Source organism: Canis aureus, chromosome X (genome assembly GCF_053574225.1).
Source record: "Canis aureus isolate CA01 chromosome X, VMU_Caureus_v.1.0, whole genome shotgun sequence".
Classification (NCBI taxonomy): domain Eukaryota; kingdom Metazoa; phylum Chordata; class Mammalia; order Carnivora; family Canidae; genus Canis; species Canis aureus.
The window spans coordinates 95,831,851-95,857,044 of NC_135649.1; the positions used below are offsets into that span (position 1 = coordinate 95,831,851).

The following is a 25,194-nucleotide window of genomic DNA, read 5'->3' on the forward strand; positions in this document are numbered from 1 at the left end:
CTTCCCATGCCCACCCACAACTCTTGAAAACCACTAACCTACTTTCTGCTTCCATAAATTTCTCTATTCTAGATACCTTATAATTGAAATTATATGTATACTTTTGTGTTTGGCTTCTTTCAATCAGTATATTTTAAAGATTCATCCATATTGTAGCACGTGCCAGTACTTCTTTACTTTTCATGATGGAATATCCTATTGTAGGGATATACGATTTTGTCTAACCATTTACCAACTGATGGACATATTTACAGTTTCCAGTTTCCAGCTATTATGACCAACACTGCCATAAACATTCATATACAATTATTTTTTGCTTTCAATTTTTTTCAGTATCTAGGAGTGAAATTGCTGAGCCATATTGTAACTATACAATGACCTTTTTGAGGAATGACCAAACAGCCTTCTACAAGAGTTGCACCATTTTACATCCCTACCAGCAAGTTAAGAGGGTTCCAATTTCTCCACATCCATGCCAAATTTACTAATTTGTGATTTGTTATTCTACCCACTGTAGGGAGTGTGAAGTGGTCTCTCTTATTTTGATTTGCATTTCCCTAATAGTTAATAATGTTGAGGAATTTTTCATGTGCTTATTGGCTCTTTTTATATCTTCTTTAGAAAAATATTTATTCAAAGTATATCCTCATTTTTTGATTAGGTTAATTTCCTTCATATTATTAAGTTCTGAGACTTGTTTATTAATTCTAGATTCTAGACTCTGATCAAATATACAATTTACTAATATTATCTCCCATTCTGTGGTTTGTATGTTCACTTTTCTCAATATATCAAAAATGTTTTCTATTTTAGTGTAGTTATCTATTTTTTTCTTTAGCTCTTTGTGGTTTTGGGGTCACATTTAAGAAACTATAGCCTAATCTAGCATAAGCAAGATTTGGGTCTTTGTTTTCTGATAGAAATATTATAATTTCAGTTCTTACACTTTTTTTTGGATCCATTTTTTATATTGGGGGGGGAGGGTAAGACATAGAATCTTTATTTCCTTGGCAGATAATACAAAAGATAAAGAAAACCCTTAATATTATCTTATTAAAAGCAGACCAATAACCTAAAAAAACTGTCATTTTAACGAGGAGAAAAAATAACCTTATTTTGTGTCAGTGTATTATTGAGCTCATTTTTATTTATTTTTTTAATTAGCCTCAGAGGTAAAATTTAGTGATTCATCTGTTGCATAACACCCAGTTCTCATTACATCAAGTGCCCTCCTTATTGCCAATCATCCAGTTACCCCTTCTCCTACCCACTTCCCTTTCAGCAACCTTCAGTTTGTTTCCTAAAGTTCAGCATCTATTACAGTCTGCCTCCCTCTCAATTTTCATCTTATTTTATTTTTCCTTCTCTTCCTTAAATTCCACATCAGTGAATTCATACCGTATTTATTAATTCTTGTAAATGGTGAGAGACGGCATCTCAGTTTCATATCTAGTTGTGTTTCCACCAAATTTGGTGAAAAGATTAATACTCTTCCCTCACAAAACCTTGGAGCTCCAACAACAACAACAAAAAATCAATTATGAATTTATGAGTTTATTTCTCTACTCTCAATTCTATTCCATTATATGTCTGTCCTCATAATAGAAGTCTTGATTATGCAAATTTGTGGTTACTCTTAAATGGAAAGTGAATCCTCCAACTTTGCTATTCTTTTTCAACATTGTTTTTGCTTATCCTGCATCACTTGAATTTCCCTATGAAATTTAGGATCAGCTTGTCAATTTCTGCAACAGCAAAGACAGAGTTCTGACAGAAAATGTGTTGAATCAGTAGATGCACTTTGGGGAGATTACCATCTTAAAAACGTCAAGACTTCAGGGCAGCCCCGGTGGCCCAGAAGTTTAGCGCCGCCTTTGGCCCAGGGCGTGATCCTGGAGACCCAGGATCCAGTCCCACGTCGGGTTCCCTGCATGGAGCCTGTGTCTCTCTCTGTCTGTCTCTGTCTCTCTCTGTGTGTCTCTCTCGTGAATAAATAAATAAAATCTTTAAAAAAAAACGTTAAGTCTTCCAATTTATGATTATGGGGTATCTTTCCCATTACTCTGGAAAGGGGATTCTCCTCTAAAGCCTCCAGAAATAAATGCAGCCCAACTGCTACCTTCAGTTTATTTCAGGGAGGCCCATTTTGGACTTCTGTATTATGAAACTGTAAAGTATGAAAAAAGTTGTATTCTAAGAGCCACTAAAGTTAAAATTTGTTCCAACAGCTATAGAAAGGCAATACACTTTCTCTTTCCAGTTTGTTGAGTATTCTTTTTTAATCATAAAAAGTTGGATTTTGTCAGTTGCTTTTTTTGGCATTTGTTTTGACATGTGTTTTCTGAATCTTTACTAACAAAGTGATTTAGATCACTGGTTCTCATGTTTTGAACCAACTTTGCCTTCCTGAAATAAATTCCACTTGATAATTATCTATAATTCCTTTTTTTAATGTTAGTGCCTTCTCTTGTCTAGTGTCTTGTGAAGGATTTTTTCAAAATCTTTATACTGTCATTTTTGTTTATCCATTTAGATAGACCAACCACTACTCTTCCTTCCTTCTCACAGGTTATTGTCTAATTTCCCTTTCATTTCATCCTGGAGGACTTCCTATAATATATTTTGTAGGGCTGATCTATTAGCCATGAATTCTCTATTTATCTGTCAATATATTAATTTCTCCCACTTTTTGGAAGTATAGTTTTCTTGGATATAAAATTCTTGGTTGACTTCACTTTTCCATCACCATTTTTAGTTCTGTTCTCCCACTGCCTTCTGATCGTCATGGTTTTTGAAGAGTAAACAGCTGCTAATCAGATAGAGGACCATTTGTAGATGAGGTTTATGAGAGCTTCTCTCTAACTCTCTCAAGATGTGTCCCTGTATGCATCTCTTTCAGTTTATCTTACTTGGAATTTTTTGAGATTCTTGAATGTATAGATTAGTATTTTCATCAAATGTGAAATTTTTCAGATATTATCTCTTTCAATATTGTTTTTTTGTCCTTTTATTTATCTCTTCTGGAATGTCCATTATGCATATCTCAGTACACTTGAGGGTGTCTCAGAGATTTGTGAAACTCATTTCAATTTTCTTCACTCTTTTGTCTTTTTGCTGTTCAGACCATATTATCTCAATTGCTCTATCTTCAAGTTGGCTAATGTTTTTTTTTTTCCCACTCAAAAAGCATATTGATCATCTACAGTTAGTATTTTTAAGACTTTAAAAAACAATTTTAGGTTCACAGGAAAACTGAGTGGAATATACAGATATTTCTCATGTACCTCCTGCCCCTACATGTACAGGCTCTCCCATTATCAAGTCCTCCACCAGAGTGGTACATCTGTTACAAATAATGAACCTTCACAGATCATTAGCACGCAAAGTCCATGGTTTATCTTTATGTTCACTCTTGCTATTGGACATTCCATGTGTTTTGACAAATGTATGATGATATGTATCCGTCATTTTAATATCATACGAAGTATTTTCACTGCCCTAAAAATCCTCTGTGCTCTATGTATTCATCCCCTGACCCCACCCTACCCACTGGCAACCAATGCATTTTTTACTGTCTTCATAGTTTTGCCATTTGCAGAATGTCACATAAGTTGAAATTATACAGTATGTAGCCTTCCTTAAGTATAACAGGATGGCTCTAGGGGGCTGGAGTTGAGCATTTCCCTTCCTCCATATGCCAGTCTGGAACTGACTGTATTGGTTATTTATCTTCCTTCAAGTCAGATAGGCTCTGGTTAAATGGTTTCTCCTGAAGGCAGGCGTTATTTAAAAACAATATGTCTCTGGCAGATATCAAAAGGTTACTTTTCCATCCCTCTACCAAAAGCAGAAAGGCAATTTTCTGTGATGTTTACTGTGAGAAACTGGTAAAGCTCCTGAAGGTAAATCCCACAAAATTGGGTGTGGGGGGTGTCACACTGAGCCTCCAACAATTACAGGTCAACTCTGAGGAGCTATGACCCCCATTATCTGTCTATGTTTCTTCGATCTAAGAAATTATAGTTTTCTTTTTGCCCTTTCCTCCTTTACAGATCCTAGGAGAATTGTTCATTTTTCAATCTGTTGATTTGTTTCTTACTGGATGTTAGGACAGAACAGTGACTTCCAAGCTCCTTACATGTAGAACCCAATATTTAATATTTTTATCTTATTTTTCTACTCCAGAAATTCTAAATTTTATTCATTTTCATGTGATTTCTGTCACATTTTCAATATTCTGTTTTGGTGAAACACATACTTTAGTTCTTTAAACATTTTTTTCAGTTCTTTGAACATAGTTGAAATATCGGATTTAAGTTTTTTTTTCCTTTAAGTCTGACACATGGGCTTTAGAGACAATTGTTGGCTTTTATTTCTTCTTCCTGGAGCATGGACCATACATTCTTTTTTTTTTTTTTTCCTCCGCAAGGTAGTTTTTGTTTTATGGAATGCTTCATAAATTTGCAGGTCATCATTGTGCAGGGGCCATGCTAATCTTCTTTTTATCATTCCAATTTTAGTATATGAGCTGTTAAAGCAAGTACTAGTATTTTTCTTTTTAACTGGGCATTAGAGACTCCTGGGTGGCTCAGTGGTTGAGTATCTGCCTTTAGCTCAGGTCGTGATCCCGGGGTCCTGGGATTGCATCCTGCATCAGGCTCCTCACAGAGAGTCTGCTTCTCCTTCTGCCTATGTCTCTGCTTCTCTCTCTGTGTGTCTCTCATGAATATTTAAATCTTTTTAAAAAAATAAACTGGGCATTATAACTAACATAATGTGGCAACTCTGGAAATTAGATTGTATTCTCTCTCCAAAGTCTGTTGTTATGCCTCATTGTTATTATTTTGCTTGTTTAGTTGCTTTTCTGAATTCAAGACAGCTCATAGTCTTTGTCACATGTGGCCACTGAGGTCTCTCCTCAGGGTCTAACAGGCCAGCTAGTGATTGGATGGAGATTTCCTTAAATTTCTGGAACCAATAAATCTTCCATTCTTTCCTAAGGGGCTGTGTGTGCATGCTGGTGATACCAAACTCAGCAAGGTACTGTATAACTCTTACCTTTGCTTCCTGTGTTGACAAAACCTTAAGTTCAGCCTGAGGTTAGAGACTAGAATGTTCTCAGGGCTCTCTTATGCTGTGTACAGTTTTGGGTATATACAAAGCTCTGTGCATGCACATGGCCTTTTGACTCTGAAAAAGATTGGAGCTTTTCAAATCATTGCATATACATCCTGCTTCCTGGATTTCACTTTCAAGCTTGCCGATGAGCCTATTTTTTTTTCAACTTTTATCTTCTACTATAGGCAATTGCAATGTTAAATACATTGCCTTTTATTGTTTTCAAGAATCATCCTCATAGAAGTCTGTTAACACATTGTGAACTCTGAATCAGCTCAAACAAGGACAGTATTAAGAGTAAGGTCTTCCTTGAATCAACTAGACAGAGAAAACAATGACAATTCCTGGGAATGGGGCTTTGAAGGAGTTCCAAACTTACTCCTACCCCCAGGTTGCTGGTTTTTAGAGTTACCTCAGAAAAAGGAGTGGAGGGTCATTGTTCTTACCAAGATTCAATCACTGTTGTTTTTTTTTTTTAGATTTATTTATTTTAGAGAGAAAGGGGGGAGAAGAGAGGGCATGAACATGAGAGGGCAGAGGGAAAGGGAGAGTGAATCTCAAGCAGACTCCGTATTGAGTGCGGAGCCCAACATGGAGCTGGATTATGTGGCCCTGAGATCACTACCTGAGTCGACACCCAAGAGTCCAGTCATTGTTTTTCAATAAACACTATCTGGATTGCTGTAGGCCTTTGCATAATTTCCAGAGTTTGAAATAAATTGGATGCTGAGAATGTTTTCCATGTTCTCACTGCTTTTATGGAGGAGAGAATTTATGGAAGTGCCTAATCTGCAATTTTCACTGAAGTCACTACCTAATTTTACTATATTGATTTTTTAAGCCCAGAAACATTGCTAAGGTTTTTAAACTCAAGTTGTTTCTTTGAGGATTATTTTGTTTTTATAGCAATATAATGCTATAATCTACAAATAAAGATGATTATGTTACTGTCTTTCCAATTCTATAATTTCATTTTTTCAGCCTTTTTGCACTGATTAGTACTTCTAGTATCATGATGAAGAGAGGTAGTAATAAGTCATCTTCCTTATATTCCCCATCTCAGTTTGGCCATAATAATTCAGATATAAATATTCTTTTCATCCCAGTTTACTAAAAAAATTTTACCCTGAATGAAATTTATTAAATTGTTACTGTTATCTTTTAGAGACAATCATATGATTTCCTTAAATTATTAATATTGTGCATTACCAAGTATTTAAAGCATATAAAACCCACAGATGTATGGTTTTAAGATGCCAGCTATGGCAAATGATAAAGTCAGCAGGCAGGGATAACAAGGCTTTACTATTTTCAAAGAATGAATACCTGGGTACACTCAATTCCTACAACCTGCTTGGGTACTACTGGAAACACTGATCCAATTTAATGAAGTTCTCTACTGTCAACCCTATTAGGTGAATGGAACTGAATAATTATTAAGTGATTTTTGTCAAGTTCTAACTTTGTCCTATCTTTTAAAACCCTTGGTGAATAAAAATAACATTAAAATATTCAAATAAACTCCAGGAACTTGTATCTTTCAAGGATAAAAAGCGTATACAGTGTTGACAGAATGCCTGGGTGTGAACTCCAGATCTTTCAGTTAATGGCTAGGACTCTGGGCATAGCTCCTCTGTACATCAGTTTCCTCCTCTATTAAAATACCAGAAGTATCCTCACAGAACCATTTTCTCTTGAAATATTTTATTTATGAGAGAAAAAGAGAGAAAGAGAGTGAGCATGCATGAGCAGGAGGAGGGGCAGAGGAAGAGGGACAAGCAAGCTCCCACTGAGTGTGGAACCTGAAGTGGGGCTCGATCCCACGACCATGAGATCACAGCCTGAGCTGACATCAGACACTTAAACTGAGCCACCCTGGTGCACTTTTACAGAACTCTAAAGATTATGTATATTAAGTGCATCAAGTACTTGGCAAAGACCCTGTTAATAGGAAATGCTAAAAAAAGTGTGAGTTATATTATGTATTTTCTTTCTACTTTACGAGTACTACCTAATACGTAGATGAGATCTATTATTGATATTTTACTACCCATTTCTACAGGCAATGTAAACCTATAGTCTTATCTAATTAATAGTTAAGGTCGTGCTATTTAGATTACTAGTATATAATGTCCATCCTAAAAAATCAGATTTAAATAGGAATTGTTTTTTTAAAGATTATTTATTTATTTATTTATTTTAAATTTATTTATGATAGACAGAGGGGGGCGGGCAGAGACACAGGAGGAGGGAGAAGCAGGCTCCATGCGGGGAGCCCGACGTGGGACTCGATTCCGGGACTCCAGGATTGTGCCCTGGGCCAAAGGCAGGCGCTAAACCGCTGAGCCACCCAGGGATCCCCAGGAGTTGGTTTTTTAAATCTTATCTCTGCATCCATCCTTTACTACAAAATCTATAACTCATGTATTAATGAAAACTTTAGTTCATCATACAGACATATTACAGGATTTTCAATCTTGTTAAAATCTTGTATAAAATAGCTTTAAGAATAGCAATGTTTGGTGTTTTGCCTTTAAAATGGTAATTTTCTGTGTCTTATAAAGAATTCCCAGGTTATGAAGAAAGTTCTCCCCAAAAGAATCATCCCTTCATGATCATCAACAAATTTAACGCCAGTCATATAAAAAACAAATTATGGAGGGAAATGGTCTATTGCATTAATGATGCAGAAATCATACATGGTATTTTGAGTCACACCAAGATATAAAAGTACATAAACAATAATAAAGATGATGAGGGCCTTCTAGAAGTGAGAGAACATCTTGAGGGAAAAGCTCTCTCTGACTTTTGAGTCACTATTTTAACTAATGGCAGCTTATTAGAGAATATAGCTGACAAGGTTTCATTCAAGCTTCACAAGAAGTAATAGAATTGGTCAAAGTAAGGGACACCATGGTAGCACTTGAAACAGTGTTGGTAAATATACAACATTCATTCATTCATTCATTCATTCATTCATTCATTTGTTCCTTCATTCAAGAAATACTGTTAAGCTACTGCTGTCCAATTGGTATCAGATATCTAAAAGAAAAGGGCTGATGGCATATCTTTCCTCATGGAGTGTAGGTAGGCAGTAAACAAGCAAACACCAAGTAGACAAAATAATTTAATAGTAATTTTAGGGGCACCTGGGTGTCTCAGTGGTTGAGCATCTGCCTTCAGCTCAGGTTGTGATCCTGGGGTCCTGGGATCGAGTCCTGCATCAGGCTCCCTGTGGGGAAGCTGCTTCTCCCTCTATGTCTTTGCCTCTTTGTGTGTGTCTCATGAATAAATAAACTCTTTTTAAAAATTTTAAATAGTAATTTTAGTAAATGGTAAGAATAAAATGATCAAAGTTACATAATAAAGAAGAAAAGCTAGTCGGGCATCCTTTTAAGTAAGTTTTCCAGTAGGAAACGCTTACTGAGGATATGACAAAGAATTTGGGCTGAAACTTGAAAGATAAAAAGTCTGCTGTAGGAACAGCTAGTGCGTATTTGCTGGCACTGATGTCCAGTTGGTACATGCTCAGAGGTCCCGCCATTGGTGAATCATGACATTCTCTGGAAACACTAGATAAAAACTCACTATCTTTTGCAACTTCCTGTATCCAAATCCATACCACATTCCTGTTAGCATATAAGGTGAAAATTACTTGCACTCTGGGTCTCAGTCTCTTACAGCAGTATTTTTTTCCACCACAATTCCTAATTCTATTTGCTCTTCATTTCCTTGCCAGAAAATTCTTCTCCAGGCTTCTTTTCTCTTATGATGTTTTTGATCAAAGCCTTGTCTTTGCACTTAGGGACTCCCACTGTTCATCTGTGTACTGATGAGAAGTTCATCCATTGAAAACAGATTCTTAGAATCATCTTAACTTTCACACAGTAAAGCTAATTTTCCTATCAGCCCATCTGGTTTCCCTATTCACAGTATCCTAGACTTGAACTTGACAAGGAACACAACCTCAAACGGGTTGCTCAGCCCAGTTGATAGTTGCATTTCTGAAGTATCATACATTCATCCTCTATCTGTGAGATATTTATAAAAGTTGAAAATCAAACTCTCATGCTGGGGACAAAACACTTGACTCTGCTGCCTATGCTGCCCCTCCATCCCTGATGGTAGTCCTGAAGTCTCCCCAAAAGACCTTAATTTTTGTGAACACAGTGGCGAACCACAGCTCCCTGTACAAATACCCTTTAGTCAAGAAAAGACCATAATACAATTTTACCCTTCATAAAGGGGACCATACTTTTTAAAAAATCACTCTTCCATACAATTAGACTTCACAAACAGTATTTAGATGTTATGGCCTCCCATTGGCCATGATGTGATCTTCTGAATTTCATAGTTATTTGTGTTACTCTGTGTCCAGACGCCTTTCACTCTGCCCTTGGACCCCTACCAGTTACGTCCACATTGGTTTCTTCTAAGTTAAATATTAAACTGAATTCTGACTTATAAACTATCCGTGATTATGATACTAACGTTTTTATTGTGCAACCCAATGGGTCTGCCAACTTACCAGTTTGGTCAAAAGCCAAATTATTTCACAAAATGTACCCCACAATCTCTCTACCTAGGACATACCTCCTGGGACAAACAAAATATACTAAATACAGAAATTAAAAATAAGGATGATCACAGATAATTTCCACTGGATTTGCTCAAAGATTTGTCTCATGTCTGGTGTAGTGTCAAATTTTTTGTTCTTTTTTTAGGAATTCTGTCAGTCAAGGTTTTTGTTTTGTTCTGGGCTCTTTCCTACAGATGGGTTCTTTTTTATTAGTATCGGATCAAAGTTGCCTGTCACTGATTTCCCTGCTTTTCATGTTGTCCACCTTCACAAAGGCTTTCTGCTGCACTCAACTGACATAATACTTCATTATAAGAGAACTAGTGACATGACAACATAATTTGAGTCACATACTTGGTAAGAAGAACTTCTGTACTAGTAGGTGTATATAATAAATCCTGTCTGTCCGCAGAGAGATTTTAAACAGCCAAACCATATTTTTGTCTCATAATAAGATATCCTATCTTTAGTGTCTAAAGCAAAAATTCCCCCTGAAAGAGACCACAGAGTCTCTAACCTAGCTGTGACATGTTCTTCTAGGATAGAACTGAAAGAGCCATTAACTCTCTGGGTCTCCATATCCTTCTGGCCCTGACAGTATGCAGATGGCACACCACACAGTGGGTTAGGTCAAGTGAGATGGGAAGGGTCAAATGAACCAATAAGGATTGTGAAGCACACAGAGTCTAATAATACTAGAACATTACTACTACTACTACTACTACTACTACTACTACTACTACTACTACTACTAGAACATCCTTATCCTGCTCCCAAGCCTGAAGGGATAATGGGAAGGAATGTTAATACTGGACCCAGTGAGAGCTGAGCTTCGGAAGAGGGTCTGTATAACAGCAGTTGTGGCCACAGAGAACAAATTCAGCCACTATTACCCTGTATCAGGATGGCATGAGCCAGAGCAATAAGTACTCCTTTCTTCTCCAATCCCCTCCTCTCTTACTAGTGATTTCCCGCTGGTCGCCACATCCAGAAACTGGACCACAGAGACTCTTGGACAGAGCCCATGGAGATCAGGCTCTCCAGTATTAAGCCAAGCAGAGTGAAGAAAGGCAGAGTATAAAATTGGAAGGGGAAGCAAAAAAAAAAATCTTGCCTAATAAATTAATTCTGCCATCTGAAAAGTAGAAATAATAATTCCCTGCATTTCTTGGCTTACAAGGGAGATTTCAGACTAAAATGATATGTTTGGGAAAGTTATTTATAAACTTGAACGCATTTCACAATAATGAAGTGTCAAAAAAAAATCTGCCTGTTTAGGAATTCAGAAATGACTAGCCAAATGTAATTAGTTTCATTATTTTAAATCTATTTTTTTATAATGAGGAGCTTAAGAAACATTGAAACATTTTAAAAACTATAGTTCTAAAACATTCCCCTATTTGAACCTTTTCTAATTTTCACTTGTATTAATGAAGCAATGATGAACACCTTGGTGTCTAACTTGCTTCTGTAATTTGAATTGTTGGGCATTTCACATCTATTATTCAATCCTTTTTTGTAAAGGTGGCACCTATTAACCTTCTTTATAACAGACAACTGGTATCCGATTGCTTTATTAGACATTGATTTCCTTACTGATTATATGTACATATATAAACATCATGTACTTTACACTCAAAAATTAGTTATTCAAAATTTTGTCACTTTTTGATTTTTAAAGTCATTTTCCTGGAATAAATTCCATTTTGTCAGCCTCGATTTTTTTAAAGATTTATCTATTTTAGAGAGTACAGGAGGGGAGGGAACTGGCAGAGGGGGAAGGAGAGGGACAAGCAGAATCCTGAGTGCTAAGTCCCATGAGGATCAATCACAGGAGCCTGAAATCATGACCTGAGCTGAAATTAAGAGTCATGTGCTCAACAGCTCAAGTGACTGAGCCACCCAAGTGCCCCAAGCCTCAAATTTTACATGTACTTTTATCCCAGTTTTATTTAGAAGTTCTCTTTTTTCTCTTTTTAAGCTGTTTGAAAATGATTTTAGTATAAAAAATGTCTAATATTTTACCAATTAGCTAAACAAATTTGTCAGCATTATTGCTGCATAGTACTTTACTTTCTGATTGGTGGGGAGTATTTTATTATATTATAAAGGCATTGATTTGTGTAATTTTTTTTTTACAAATAACACTCATTTTGACTTATCTTGTAATCATCTTCAATGCATTGTGATTTCTGTGGATTGATTCTATAGTTGTTGAGTCACTAAGTACCTGACAAAGTTTACAACCTTTATAAACAGATAACTTTTAATTTTATGATTAATTATGATTATTTTATTTTAATTAATTTTATGATTATTTACCAATTATTTTTTATAGATTTTATTTATTTATTCATGAGAGACCAGAGAGAGAGAGAATGAGAGAGAGGCAGAGACACAGGCAGAGGGAGAAGCAAGCTCCCTGCAGGGAGCCCGACTGGATCCCGGGTCTCCAGGACCACAACCTCGGCTGAAGGTGGCGCTAAACCACTGAGCCACCCGGGCTGCCCTAATTTTATGATTATTTACCAATTAAACTTCAAACACTGCTACTGTTATGGAGAAGTCTAAGACCTGCTGATATTTGTCCTCGAGTACACAATATTATTGATTTGTTCTAGTTAGATGTTTGCAGAAATTGAAATTTTTTAAATACCAGGATAATTCTTCAAAACATTTTGAAACAGGGTTTGTTTTTGTTTTTGTTTTTGTTTTTTTCCAGCTCAATTTAGTTTTCCTCTCTTCGACTGGTTATAGTTTTGTCTCAGGCAAGTACAACTGTACAATGAAACATTGAGGTTTTTTTTTCTCCCCCACACTACTTTCAGGTTTATATTCCTTTTTTGTCTGCATTGCTAAAGGATTAGTTCCTCAATTCTATTCTCTACATATTGAATTTTCTCGGTGTTATTTTTTTTATAAGCACTCGACATAGTTCTTAATTTCACTATTATGTTGTTAGCTCCCTTCCAGTTTTAATTTTATGGAAGTTTCTTTACTCTCCACTTATATTTTGCGTGATTATGTTTTCGACATAGGATCTCTAAATACCATTTTAAAATTTATTCATGGAACCCAGGTTTAGGTATCATTTAAAAAGTTTGATCTTCTTACAAGTTTTATTTTTGAATATCTAAAATGTATTAGTTTCCTAAGCCTTCAAGACTTTTTCATGGACACTAGACTGTCTTTTCTCTATCCATCCTTTCCTATGAAACAGTGGAAAATATCCAGACATATTGTTCCGTGATCTTAGGAATGCCCTTGGTGGCACTTGCTGTCCAACAGTGAGTTGATATTATCCTGTCTTTAATTGAAAGCTGAAATGTAGGTGGATGTACACATCTTCTAGATCAACTAGGGTCTCAGAGGTTTATCACCATGATTTTGTGGACCTAAGGTAGACTTACCCTGAAAGGTCTAACACTAGAAAAGTGTTTTTTTACACTGTGCACTGTGAATCTGTAGGAGTTGTTAAAGATGCTCTGGCCCACCCCAAGGAACAAGCAGAGGTCTTGATTAGTATGGCCTCATTTAGACTATATAGATGTAGAACATCTCTGGTTGACGTATTTGATTTACATGTAAGATTTGGTGAAAGTGTTCTGCTACTTGACAACAGTATCTAATGGAGCAGTACTGCCCCAAAGCTCAATCAGTCACCTAATTAGCTTTTTAATTCAGGCTCTCATTCATTCATTCATTCATTCATTCATTCATTCATTCATTCAGGCTCTTATCTGTACATCTGACTAGGTTAGAATTCCACATTTCTAACAATCTCCTAGGTGACGATGATGCCACATCTCTGTAGATCACACTTTAAATCACTGAGTGGGTAAGACTATTGGAGTAATAGCTCTGCTTTAACTGGTTGTTACATATAAACACTATGCATCCCAGGATGTGCTCTTCCCAGGTATCTTTCTGTCTCTGTTAACAGTATTTTATATGAGGAACTGTGTTTTTAGAATGCAATGTATTACAAACCCAGATTTTAGAATCCTGTGATATTCCTTACTAGTACTGTACATTTTTAATTTGTCTTTTTGCAGTGATTTGTCACAATAGTAGCTGTCCATCACTCCTTAATCAAACCTCCTGAATTGAGGAACTTCACACATGAATCCCATCCCCTCAAGGTTGAAGCAAATTACCTTGCAGCCTCCTCTGAAGCTAGAGCATCAGTGGCCATGTATTAGAACAGCTCCATTCAGATTCACTGTAGCAAAAGTCTTCTTTAACAGAGTAAAGTGAGGGCAGTGCCACTTCTCGGTGAGGACACTGCTTTCAGAAACAGACATGGTAGATGTCCAAGTAGGAGGCAACATGTATGCATTAGCAAGTGTGAAAAAAAATCTGAGTTCTATTCTGAAGGTAGAAAGTTCTCCAGAGAAAGAAGCAGAATCAGGGGAACCTGGGTGGCTCGTGGTTGAGCATCTTCCTTTGGCTCAGGTCGAGATCCCTGGGTCACAATAAATAAGATCCAGAAATTTATTTTTAACATTGTATCTCTCGTCAATAGTAATGTATGCTAAAAATTATTTAAGAGTGTAGATGTTAAGTATTCTTACAACAATAAAATTAATTTTTAACGAAACCAATTCATGGAATGTTTCCATTTGTTGTTTCTTAATATGAATGTAAAAAAATGTTACTACATTAGATGGACTGAAATGTTACTATAATTCATTTTCAGCTGATCACTCATTTCATAATTATGCTTTCCTAAAACCCAGAGTATCAGTGGATTTCTATACATAAACTTATGCCACATACATATAATAATTAATATTTTTTTGAAATTATAATTTTCTTTATCAGGTCACTATATGCTATCAAGTTATTTTTCTATAGTTTTATAGTACACTCAATTTTGCTATTATACAACATGTGTTTCTAAAAATCATTGCATTGTGCAAAATAGTGGAATAAAAAGCCATAGGGCTTAGAGAAAATGAAGATAAAGGAAAAGCACTAAAAACACTCTGTTATTGTCACATAAAATACACAGGGATGTAATAAAAATGATACCACAATTTTATACATGTTAGATGGTTAATACATATATAAATAAGATACTTTTCCTTGTAAAAGACCTGACATTTGCTTGTGGACATGGGTGTAGGAAGGGTTTGTATTTGTTAGTTATTGTGAAGTGATAGAGGATGAGCTAGCTGAAATCAGAAGTAAAGGTATAATACGAGATGTGAATGGTGGTGAACTAATGCAGCTGGTATATTATTGAGGTGTGTGCATATGTTTTATATGCTTCTGCATTGTTCCATTCAGTGAGATGCAGTTTTCTGAGTTGACCCAGTAGTTCTCATGGAAAAAATTGCACAAATGCAGCAAATAATTTGTGTTATGCTTATATTGTTCCCTAACATTACAATTGCACTGAAACAAATTCATGTTCTCAGAACAAGTGTTAGAATAGAACTTATTGTAACTCCCTTTTTCCCTCCTGAATATTGAGAGATTTCAAATGCAATTCACCGAGTATGCTTTACTTACATTTATATTTCCAGTGGAATACTATGTGTAAACTTGTATAAAATCTAAATAACATAAATTTAATACATAATATTTGAAATAGCTCTGCAGGATCTGTATAGGCTATTGTACTTTATTTTGCTTTCAGATAGTTCATATTAACCAAATTTGGCTACTTCAAAGAAAGTAGTAGAAGCAAACGTGTATATTGAATTACAAGTTCATTTTTTTTAGGTGGTAAGGTTCCTAAAGTAAGATATATAGTATACATGTTATGTCTCATGAAGGTAATAAAAAAATTCCTAAAATGCACTTAAAGAGTTCATCTTTAGGTATACTTTTACCCTTGCCTGTATGAACACAGTTCTCCATAAAATCAAATCACTGGGAACAGCATATACATCTAAGAGCAGAAGAGAGTCATAACTCTGGTAAGAGGTTTAATGTTCTGGGGATCAATAAGATACCTAAGTGCATTCTTAAGATGCTGGTTGTGCAGTATTTATTGCTTTTGATTGATTACTGAAATATGAAATACCGCATTTCCAGAAGTAGTTCTTTTTCTCATAAACAAAAGAAATCAAAGGGAAAAGTCAAGATCTCAATGAAGACTTGGGACCTTTTCCACCATAGGAAATTATGAAATAAGTACAACATAGAAACCAAAACTAACTATGAAAACTTATTGGAAATATGAAAAGCCAAACCTCTGTCAATGTGCAAAATGTTACATACACAATTAAAACAATGCAAAAAATAACTATTTTAAGTACTTAGTATAATGCATTTTTTAAATATTTAAAATAAATCGATAATAGTTTATTATGTAGTAATAATTTATTGGCTTTTAATCTGATTGGGATACAATTTTAGGGCATTTAAGTATAAAAAATAGCTTTGAATCCTTGAAATTTCTGGCATTTTGAGAATTAGAGCCACTAAAGAGTTACTAAATAAAGCAAGCCACTAACTTATAAGTTCATATTGCAAATGAATTTTTTTTACTTATTAGAGCTACACCAAAATGATTAGTTCATTATATCTTTATGATATTTTCTATTAAACTATTTTTATCTAATTTGAAATACCCAATAATTCTAGATTTTGGCTCAGAATGTTGAAAGTAGAAATGATTTTAGGGTTGAGTTCATTTTACCAATAAGGAACCTGAGGCCTAGAGGGGGAAAAAGGAACTTTTCTCACACTATGGTGTAGAACCATTTCTGTATCAATTTTCCCATCTATTTTTTTTTCTTGATAAATTGCCATACTTTGTTACTGGTGAACATCAGAGAAATAAGAAAAAAAAAAAAAGACTTACCAACTCAATATCTTCTTCTTAAAAGTTGATGGTTCAGTTATTTTTTAAAACACTTTCCATGCTCTTGGAACCATGATTAAGAGTGTTAGAAAATTCTTTTGATTGATCAAAATGTAGCTGTGAGAGATTGCCCACATAAAATAAATTAATAACAAAGCAAATTGAACAAATCACAGTGGAAGGCACAGGGTGAGTGTGAGACATCATGTTATATGTGGAAAGAGCATACTTTTAGGACCAGAGTATTCATGGGTCATGTCAAAGCTCCTCTAGACTAGAGCTTTTTGACCTTGAGTAGGTTTCTTAGCTTGGCCTGTTTCATTCACTAGCATAAGAGTCATCTTTACATTCCACTGTTTTAAGCATTGAATAAAATATAAAATATATCTGACTCTATCTGGAATACAGATTCTTAATAAAAGGAAGGGTCAGGGCACCTGGGTGGCTCAGCTGGTTAAGTGTCTGACTTGATTTCCACTTAGGTCATAATCTCAGGGTCCTGGGGTGAGCTCTGTGTCAGATTCCAAGCTCGGAGGTGAGTCGGTTCAAGGATTCTCTCCCTCTCTCTCTGCCGCTCCTCCTGCTTGTGCATGTGTGCGCTTTCTCTCTAACATAAATACATCTTTAAAAAAAAAGGAAGGGCCATTAATAGTTGTCATCATACGAGCTAAGAAAAGTATTGTAAAATTAGAGAACATATGACTTTTAATAGAGTCAGTAAGGGCTAGATGGGAAATTATTGATAGGAAGACATTTGGGATCAAAAGCATGTCATAAGCACACTGCAAAAATGCAAGAAATGAAATGACATTCTTTGATGACTAGAACAAGCTGAACTATTACATATATAGAGCTAGTGGTATGCATAGTTAAAAGTTAACGAGATTCAGGGATGCCTGGGTGGCTCAGCGGTTAAGCATGTGCCTTCGACTCAGGGTGTAATCCTTGGGTGCCAAGATCCAGTCCCATATTGGGTTCCCTGCATGGAGCTTGCTTCTCCCTCTGCCTATGTCTCTGCCTCTCTCTGTCCCTCATGAATAAATAAACAAAATCTTTTTAAAAAAGTTAAAGAGGATCAGATTATAGAAGGCAAAAAGCCACAGGGCCTAGTTTAGACATGATTCCATGGGTGGTAGAGAGCATATATAAGTTGCTGGATAACAGAGGTAGTTGGAGTAAGATTTACAGGGAACACAGAAGTCAGGGAAAAAAATGCAATCAACCCAAATATTTAGGATTGTTGTATTTTACAATCTTGTAATGAATTGATTGTTACACTTTATGAAGCCACGTTTTAAAAGACTAAAATCCTAAAACTTATATTAAACTCTTACCCTTGGTAAATGATTTGTAAATAGTTTGCCAATTTAGTTTTAGATTGGAGGATATAAGTGAATATAAACTCATTTCTGTGACTCTGGAGTCAGGCTGAATATGAATTTAATGAAAAAAATTTCTGTGGGACAGAGCCAGAGACAAAATATTATTATGGGCCTTGTATCCTCTTCCCATTTTTGAGCACATGCTCTATAGGAAACTGAGGCAAGAGATGTGAATCTGCTGTTTGCTCAGAACTCTGAATTTCTATGTGCACCTCAGAAGGGAAGTACTTAGCTTTCCTGAGTGTGAGGCATATGCAGCATGGCCCCTAAGACCAAACCTAATGACTATTTCTTTTGGAACCCCACTGAATAAATTAGCTGTCTCTACTCATTATGAAGGAAAATTTGTCTGGTAGCACTTAATGTGATATGTTTGTCCATATAGAGTGCCATAATTGAACAATGTTGGTTCCCAGTGTGATACATTCCTAAGGAATTTCTATTGGTAATTTTCAGTATGTATATTTTTTTCTTTTAATTTCAGAACACTGCTCTTTTAAGATTAAGCTGCATTTTCATAGTGAAAATAATTATAGTAGTGTATATAGTTTGTCATAGACCTATCTAGCATAATATGGGAGTGTAGCTAAAAGTGCATTTGATAATCAGCTTGATTTCCTTAGACCCAGTTACTTTATATTTTACTTTCCAAAGGGCATTGCACATGTGTTGAGTTATATCAGAGATCATTTTTTGGTAGTTAGCATACTTTAACTGAAAAATAATGTTCGGGAAGGAAATGTTAAAGCATTGAACAGGGAAAGAAAAAGATAATTTCTGACTTTTGTCTTTTCTTCAGTACTCTACCTAACTTAGAGAAACACACCCAGAAAATATAGGTGAATTATTTAATTTCAGGAAATTATCCTTTCAAAGGCTGGTGTTGAGTGTATATGGTAAAATATGTGGTTTCTATGTTTTATTCCAGAATGCTTCATGTAAACTTTATAAAAACTGTCTTGTCTCATCCGAAGTGATAATCCTATTGTGAATACCAAACAAGTCTAAGAACAGGTAAATTTCTTATAGGTATGCCAGGCTTGGGAGAATAGTTTGGATGCATTCAAATAAGTCACAATCATTATAACTACGATTAACTTAATTATAATGTACCCAGGAACACAACTCCAGAACGCTGAGTCCTGTGTGATGAATTAAAGATAGGATGCTAAATTTGTTCTTATCATAACACAATCTTTTGGTTTAAGCCATTTGAATTTTTATTAATATTTTTTATGGACATTAGCTGAGTTTCTATTTTGAATTAAAAGAGCAGAGATATATAAAGGCATAATTCCCTTGAGCTATAATATCAATCTTTTGTTCAGTGGTTAAATGTTTAAAGTCATTAAACACTGGCAAGACCAGCTACTAATTTTAGTAGCCCAAACTTAATCTCTGTATGCAGTCATGTAGAAAATAAGTTTCAGTTTATTACTTTAAAATCAGATTGGGCCAAGGAATATGCAGGAGTTTAGTATAATATTTTACCTTTATCAACCTGAGCACTTGTATAGGTCCTCTTTCAAGTAGAGGTAGTGTAATTTGAAAGGGGGAAACATTGTTAAATTGTAGATTATTTTTATATCTTATATCTCACTTTTAGAAATACTTGGATTCTTGGAAAGTACTTAAAGCAGAGTTAAATTAGCTTCTTTTTGTGTATTTAATGTATATTTACCTTAGTATTTGAAAGCTTTTAAAATAAATTATTAGATGCATTTCTCATGGCTCTCATCTTTTGGTAAAATGTTTTTTTCAGAATCTGCTATAAAAACCACTGCATGGGGCAGCCCCGGTGGCGCAGGGGTTTAGCGCCGCCTGCAGCCCAGGCGTGATCCTGGAGACCCTGGATCGAGTCCCACGTCGGGCTCTCTGCATGGAGCCTGCTTCTCCCTCTGCCTGTGTCTGCCTCTCTCTCTCTGTCTCTATGAATAAATAAATAAAATCTTAAAAAAAAAACTTTAAAAAAAATATAAATAAATAAATAAATAAATAAATAAATAAATAAATAAATACATACATACAAACCACTGCATGGCCTAACATTTATTTAGAAATATTAAGTACCCACTAAAACCCAGCACTATGCTTGGCATAGAGATAAAATGGTGATCAAAAACATATGTCAGTATTTTTCATAGAGTTAATGGTTTGGTAGCCGTACCTTAATCCAATGTACACTAGTGTGTCTGGAGTCATTATGGTTGTCAAATCTTGGGTTGGGGGGAGCAGTATGCTATTAGAATCTCATGAATAGAGAGCAGGGCTGCTACTACATATCCTATGTTGCACAGAATAGCCACTCACAACAAAGCATTATAGAGCCCAAAATGCCAATGATGTCACAGTTGAGAAACACTGCTGGTGTATAAAAATGGCGTAGATTAAACAGTTCCACTACTGAATGCATGAGTAACTTCCAAGATAAGTACTTTGAAAGAAAGGAGGCAAGCCCATAGCAAAGAAATTGGACCTAAGCTGGGGTCAATGTAGTCCTCTCTGAGGAAGTTATCTGCAGTTTCTCTCAAGGTTTAAGTGTTTTTGTGTAGATAACAGGGGATGGGTGGCATCTTGGAAGGAGGATTCAAAACAGAAGGGCTACTGGTTGGAGGAAATAGGAATTCCTGCCACTACGGCAGAAGTGCCAAGGTTGCTTTGAGTTAAGACTGGTGGGGTAGGTAAAGCCGCAGTTGGTTTGGATCCTCTGAGGGATACAAAGCTACTGAAACACGTTAAGAAAGGTGGGACTTGATTAGATCCATAGATCCCTCCCTCACCCATGTTGCATGCCCCCCCCCCATTCCCTTAAACCTCCCCCACCTACAACTGAAGACAATACACTTTACAGATCTTGCCCACATACAGCTCGCTGGGGCAGGGCACCCTGCATCGGCCCTGGAGGGAGAGGCTCCTAGAGGGCCACCATAAGCCTATGATGTGCCTTCCTGAGGCAGATTGAAGCCATCAGAGCAGGGGTTGGGAGCAGGATGCCTAAGTCCTTCTGTCCGTCAAAACATCTGCTGCATCTCCAGCCCCTTTACAGCCCTGTTTATTTATTATAAATCTGTTTTTTACAAGCCCCAGCTCCTCTTCTTGCCCCATATATCCAGCTCCTTTCTCAGCTCCTGCCTCTCTCTCTCTGCTCCACCATGAGCTGCAGTACAGACAGACAGACCCTGGCTGTTTGAAGGTCCAGGGACCCAGGGGCTTGGGGGCAGGGGAGGGCAGCAGCCAGAGGGGCTGTATGGAGAGGAGCTGGGCTTCAGGCATTGTCTTCTTTCCTTCTTGTATATAAGAATTTATATTTGATGCCTCATAAAAGACCTTGTGCTCAAAAAAAAAAAAAAAAACAGCTGATGGGAGGAAGCTAAAATGTTGTGGCCGCCACTCTAGCTATGAATTATCTGATTCAACAGTAAGAAGAACTGTGACAATATTCATGTTTGTTGAACTCGCACAAGACAAAAGAAGGCCTTTTAAAACTGTGGCTTGTAAAGTAAGAGAATGATTTTTTTTTTTAGTTGTAACCCAAACAGGGGGGGCGACAAAGCTATGCATTTGGCAAAAGGATATGCAAGCAAAGACTTAGGCTCCTCTTTCTAAAACATGCTGCGGTTCTTCCCACAGACCTTGAAATGCAAGGTATGCTGGATTAGCAAAGAAAAACAATGTGAAAAACAAAACCAGAACTCTCTGTCCAGTAAACAGTGCAGGAAGTACTGTACATAAGAAACTGAGGATTAAAGTCAAGGAAAGCCCTGAAACAGTTACTGTTTCAGTAAAGTGGGGCTGTAACTGTATCCGGGGTCTCTCTCAGTTAAGCCATTTCTGCCTTAGTGCGAAGGGAGTGGATGAAATGGGCAGCTGTCTCTGAGCATTCTGTTGTGTTCATAGGTACCGATGAAATATTGGAACTGCTGATAGAGTGGATGACTAGATGCAAAGGTACTTCTTTCTGTTTTCGAAGCTATTATTGTTCTACCTTTCCCAGTAAAGTGAGGGAATTACCAAGTCTGGATTTAGGGACTCTTAGCTGTTTTAAAGTCTTGCTGAGGGAAGTTGGAGGTGCTAGGGGAAAAAAAAAAGTATCATGAATTATAGCTAGCATCTAGTTCAAACGAAGTTATTTTCTAATTTTAAAGGAAAGCTTTTTAAAAAGTCTCTGGAAAATGTTTAGTTAAGCCTATTTTGTTTAAATTTGGTAGGAAGTAAAGTAGTAAAATGATACTGCTTCATGTGCAAAATTGAAGCAAAATCTCTGTTTACGAGATGATGTTAAAGCCATTTAGTCCGACTCATACAGAGAAAGGCAAATTCCTCTACAGTGAGCTTTGCACGTGATAACTAGCCTTGTTTGAAAGACCTCAGAGAGAGAGAATTGTAGGAGATGAGGCGGATGATGGCATTGTAGAAGGCAGTACACTGTGTGGAAGAATTATTTCTGATAAAATATTATTATCTATTCCTAACCTTAGTCCTTAGGGTCCCCTCTCTTCATTCAGAAACAAAATAACCCCCCTCCATGTCTGAGATTTTTCTATTTTAATACCTACCTTTCAACTGCTTACATGCTAGGCTAGTCATCATTCTATCCACACTTCTAAAGTGGCAGCCAAAATAAATCTGAAGGTACTTTTGTAGATATAGGTGATTGATTCTGGGAATGAGACTGAAGTTGGTTGTGATTTAGACATTATATTTCTTATATTTAATTTACTTAATTAAGACTTTATTAGCCAAAGTCTGTAATGGTTTTACTGATGAAGGTCAACATTTAACTGCTTTTCCTTGTAATGGACTACTATTCTGTCGATTAAGAAATCATGTGCACATAGCACTGCATAAATCTAATTTCTACAATGTTTTGCCAAAATTTTCCGTATTATTTCATTACTAGAAGATGTTATGGTTCAATGAGCTTAGCACTCCCAGGGTAATTATTCTGAAATAGTAGTCCGGGGTGCTGAATTCAGTTTTGGATATGTTGATTTCTATATTCCCATGATCCCTTCAAATAGAGATGCCCTCTTCAAACGTTAAACAGGTTTCCCCCACTCTCCAAAAGTAGAACATTCCTTTTCCTTTTTTTTTTTTTTAAAGATTTTATTTATCTGACAGAAACAGAGCACAAGCAAGGGGAGCAACAGGCAGAGGGAGAAGGAGAAGCAGACTCCCCACTGAGCATGGAGCCCTAAGTAGGGCTTGATCCCAAGAACCTAGAATCATGACCCGAGCTGTAGGCAGACGCTTAACTGACTGAGCCACCCAGGTGCCCCCAGAGCATTCTTTTTATAAGCCAAAAAAGTGTAAAATGGAGAAACAATTAGAATTAATTTATAATGGAAAAATTTGAGCATTCCTAGACCCCAAAAATAACTTCTCCTAGGCTTTTCTGGTACCTTAGGACACATCCTGCAAATGGATGCACAAAATAAGATACTGCACAGATGCACACACAGTCCAACGCTATGGCGACTCGAAGCTGAGACACAGAGTATGGTTCCTTAAGTGTGTGAAGGAGCTACCCCTTGCCACTGTTGCTACTTGGGCTGCATGCTGCCTCTAGAAGGGCTCACTGCAAAAATGAATGCTGAATGCTATTTCTGCTTTTTCTCTTAAAGTGAAAATCCCTTGCAGATTTATTTTCATTAGGAAAAATGTACTAACGTAGGTCTTTTATAAAAGTAAAGTGGCATAATGCAAACTTTTGAAAACCGAAGAGGTACCTGTGTATGTCTGAGGCTCAGAAAAAGGTAAAGACCATCGCTGTATTTTAGGAACAGCAAGCATAATGGTGATTGTTGCAGCCTTGGGTATAAATTAAACAACAACAACAAAAAGAATGCATAGGTTGAGAAAGATGAGGTATGATGATGGAATGCTTGGACATTATGGTTGATAGGGAGCCACCAGAGTCAACTAATGCAAAAGAGAAGATGCGTTCAGAGGGAAAGGAAAGAAATCAGAAGAAGGATGTCTCCGCAGCTCATATGGGAGAGTTTGAAGGAGCCAGGAGTGGCCTGCAGTATCCACAGAGCAGAGAAGTTGAATAGAACAGTAACTAAAGCACGGGTATCACAGTAAGCGATTGGCATGTGACCTTGGCCAGGCAGGTTCGAAGGGATTGAGTGAGGACTGAATGAGTTGATAACGTGGATCCAGTGAATAAAATACTGGGTGGCAAGCAGTAAGGAGGGCACATGATGAGGTGAGCACTGGGTATTATACTCTATGTTGGCAAATTGGAATGCAGACAAACTTTCTTTGATTTAAATTAAAAACAAAGGAATTCTCTGTTTTGATGGAAAGATTTCAAGTTGGTGGAAAGGCTACCATTAAGGGTCACAAGCCCTAGATAAAAATGGAGTAACAAGAAGTTCTAAAGGTGAAAGTAAAATGAGAATGAACAGTATTGTCACATGGTGTGATCAAGGTCTTAAGGTTTTTTATATGAAGGTGTATGAATAATAATAGAAAATAGACATTAAGAAGTTTAGCAATAGAAGAACCACAGTCAAAAAAAAAAAAAAAAGAACCACAGTCCTATGGGAGTGAGGTATGCGGGAGGCAGCCTCTACTTTTGAGGGACAGTTGGAAAAGTTGTGTCTTCTGGGAACACTAGAGTCAGTTAAAGCAATGAGGGAAGGAGCATTCTAGAAATTATGGTATGCAAGCCCTTTTTTTTCTTTTTTTTTTTTTTTTTGCTGTGGAATAGATATTCACAGACCCTGGAGACAGGTTACAGAAGGCAAATCTGATGAACATTTGTGGAGACAGTAGCTATGATTAGCAAGGAGGCCTGAAAGACTTGGATTTGTTTGTGGTTGAAAAAATTACATGGATGTGAAGCATGTGAAGATGTCATATCCAAAGGGAACTTAATCAACTTGATTCTGTGTCCGTGCCTGCCATGTGCCAGAGGCCTAACTATGTTGGCTGTCGTTCTGCTTGTGTTCAGAGTATTAAATAGAACACCAATGAAAATCTCTGACAAGGGTGAAGAGTGACTAGCAGCTGAGAAACTATTAAAATTATAATTCATTCAAAGCAATGTCTTTTAATCGCCCATCTCTGACTCATGGATCCCTACAGCTTGTTTTATAGTTTTGAAATCACCCCTCTACCCACCATTTCCTGAAGACCTTACTTCATTTTGAAATTCAAAATCTCCCCCTAACTTCAGTATTTGTTCTGTGGGTTCACGGAACCTTGGATGATCATGTAGGAAACTGTGTCACAATCCTTTTCTCACGTGTAGTCTTACTGATTTTGTCAGAAGTGCCTACAAAACAAAG

General features: G+C 36.5%; 1 long non-coding RNA gene and 1 other non-coding gene across 2 annotated transcripts in view; one reads left to right on the top strand and one right to left on the bottom strand.

Moving 5' to 3' along the window:
• The window catches only part of LOC144309084 (uncharacterized), a 127,466-nt gene extending 107,615 nt beyond the window's left edge, over positions 1-19,851 (top strand). Inside the window, exons 2-3 of the long non-coding RNA XR_013375210.1 lie at positions 18,825-18,910; positions 19,659-19,851. This is a non-coding gene — a long non-coding RNA (uncharacterized LOC144309084). The remainder of the gene's footprint in view (positions 1-18,824; positions 18,911-19,658) is intronic.
• Positions 4,438-4,544, bottom strand: LOC144309265 (U6 spliceosomal RNA). The gene has a single exon (XR_013375323.1). It is a non-coding gene; the product is annotated as a U6 spliceosomal RNA (small nuclear RNA).
• Positions 19,852-25,194: the final 5,343 nt, after the last annotated feature.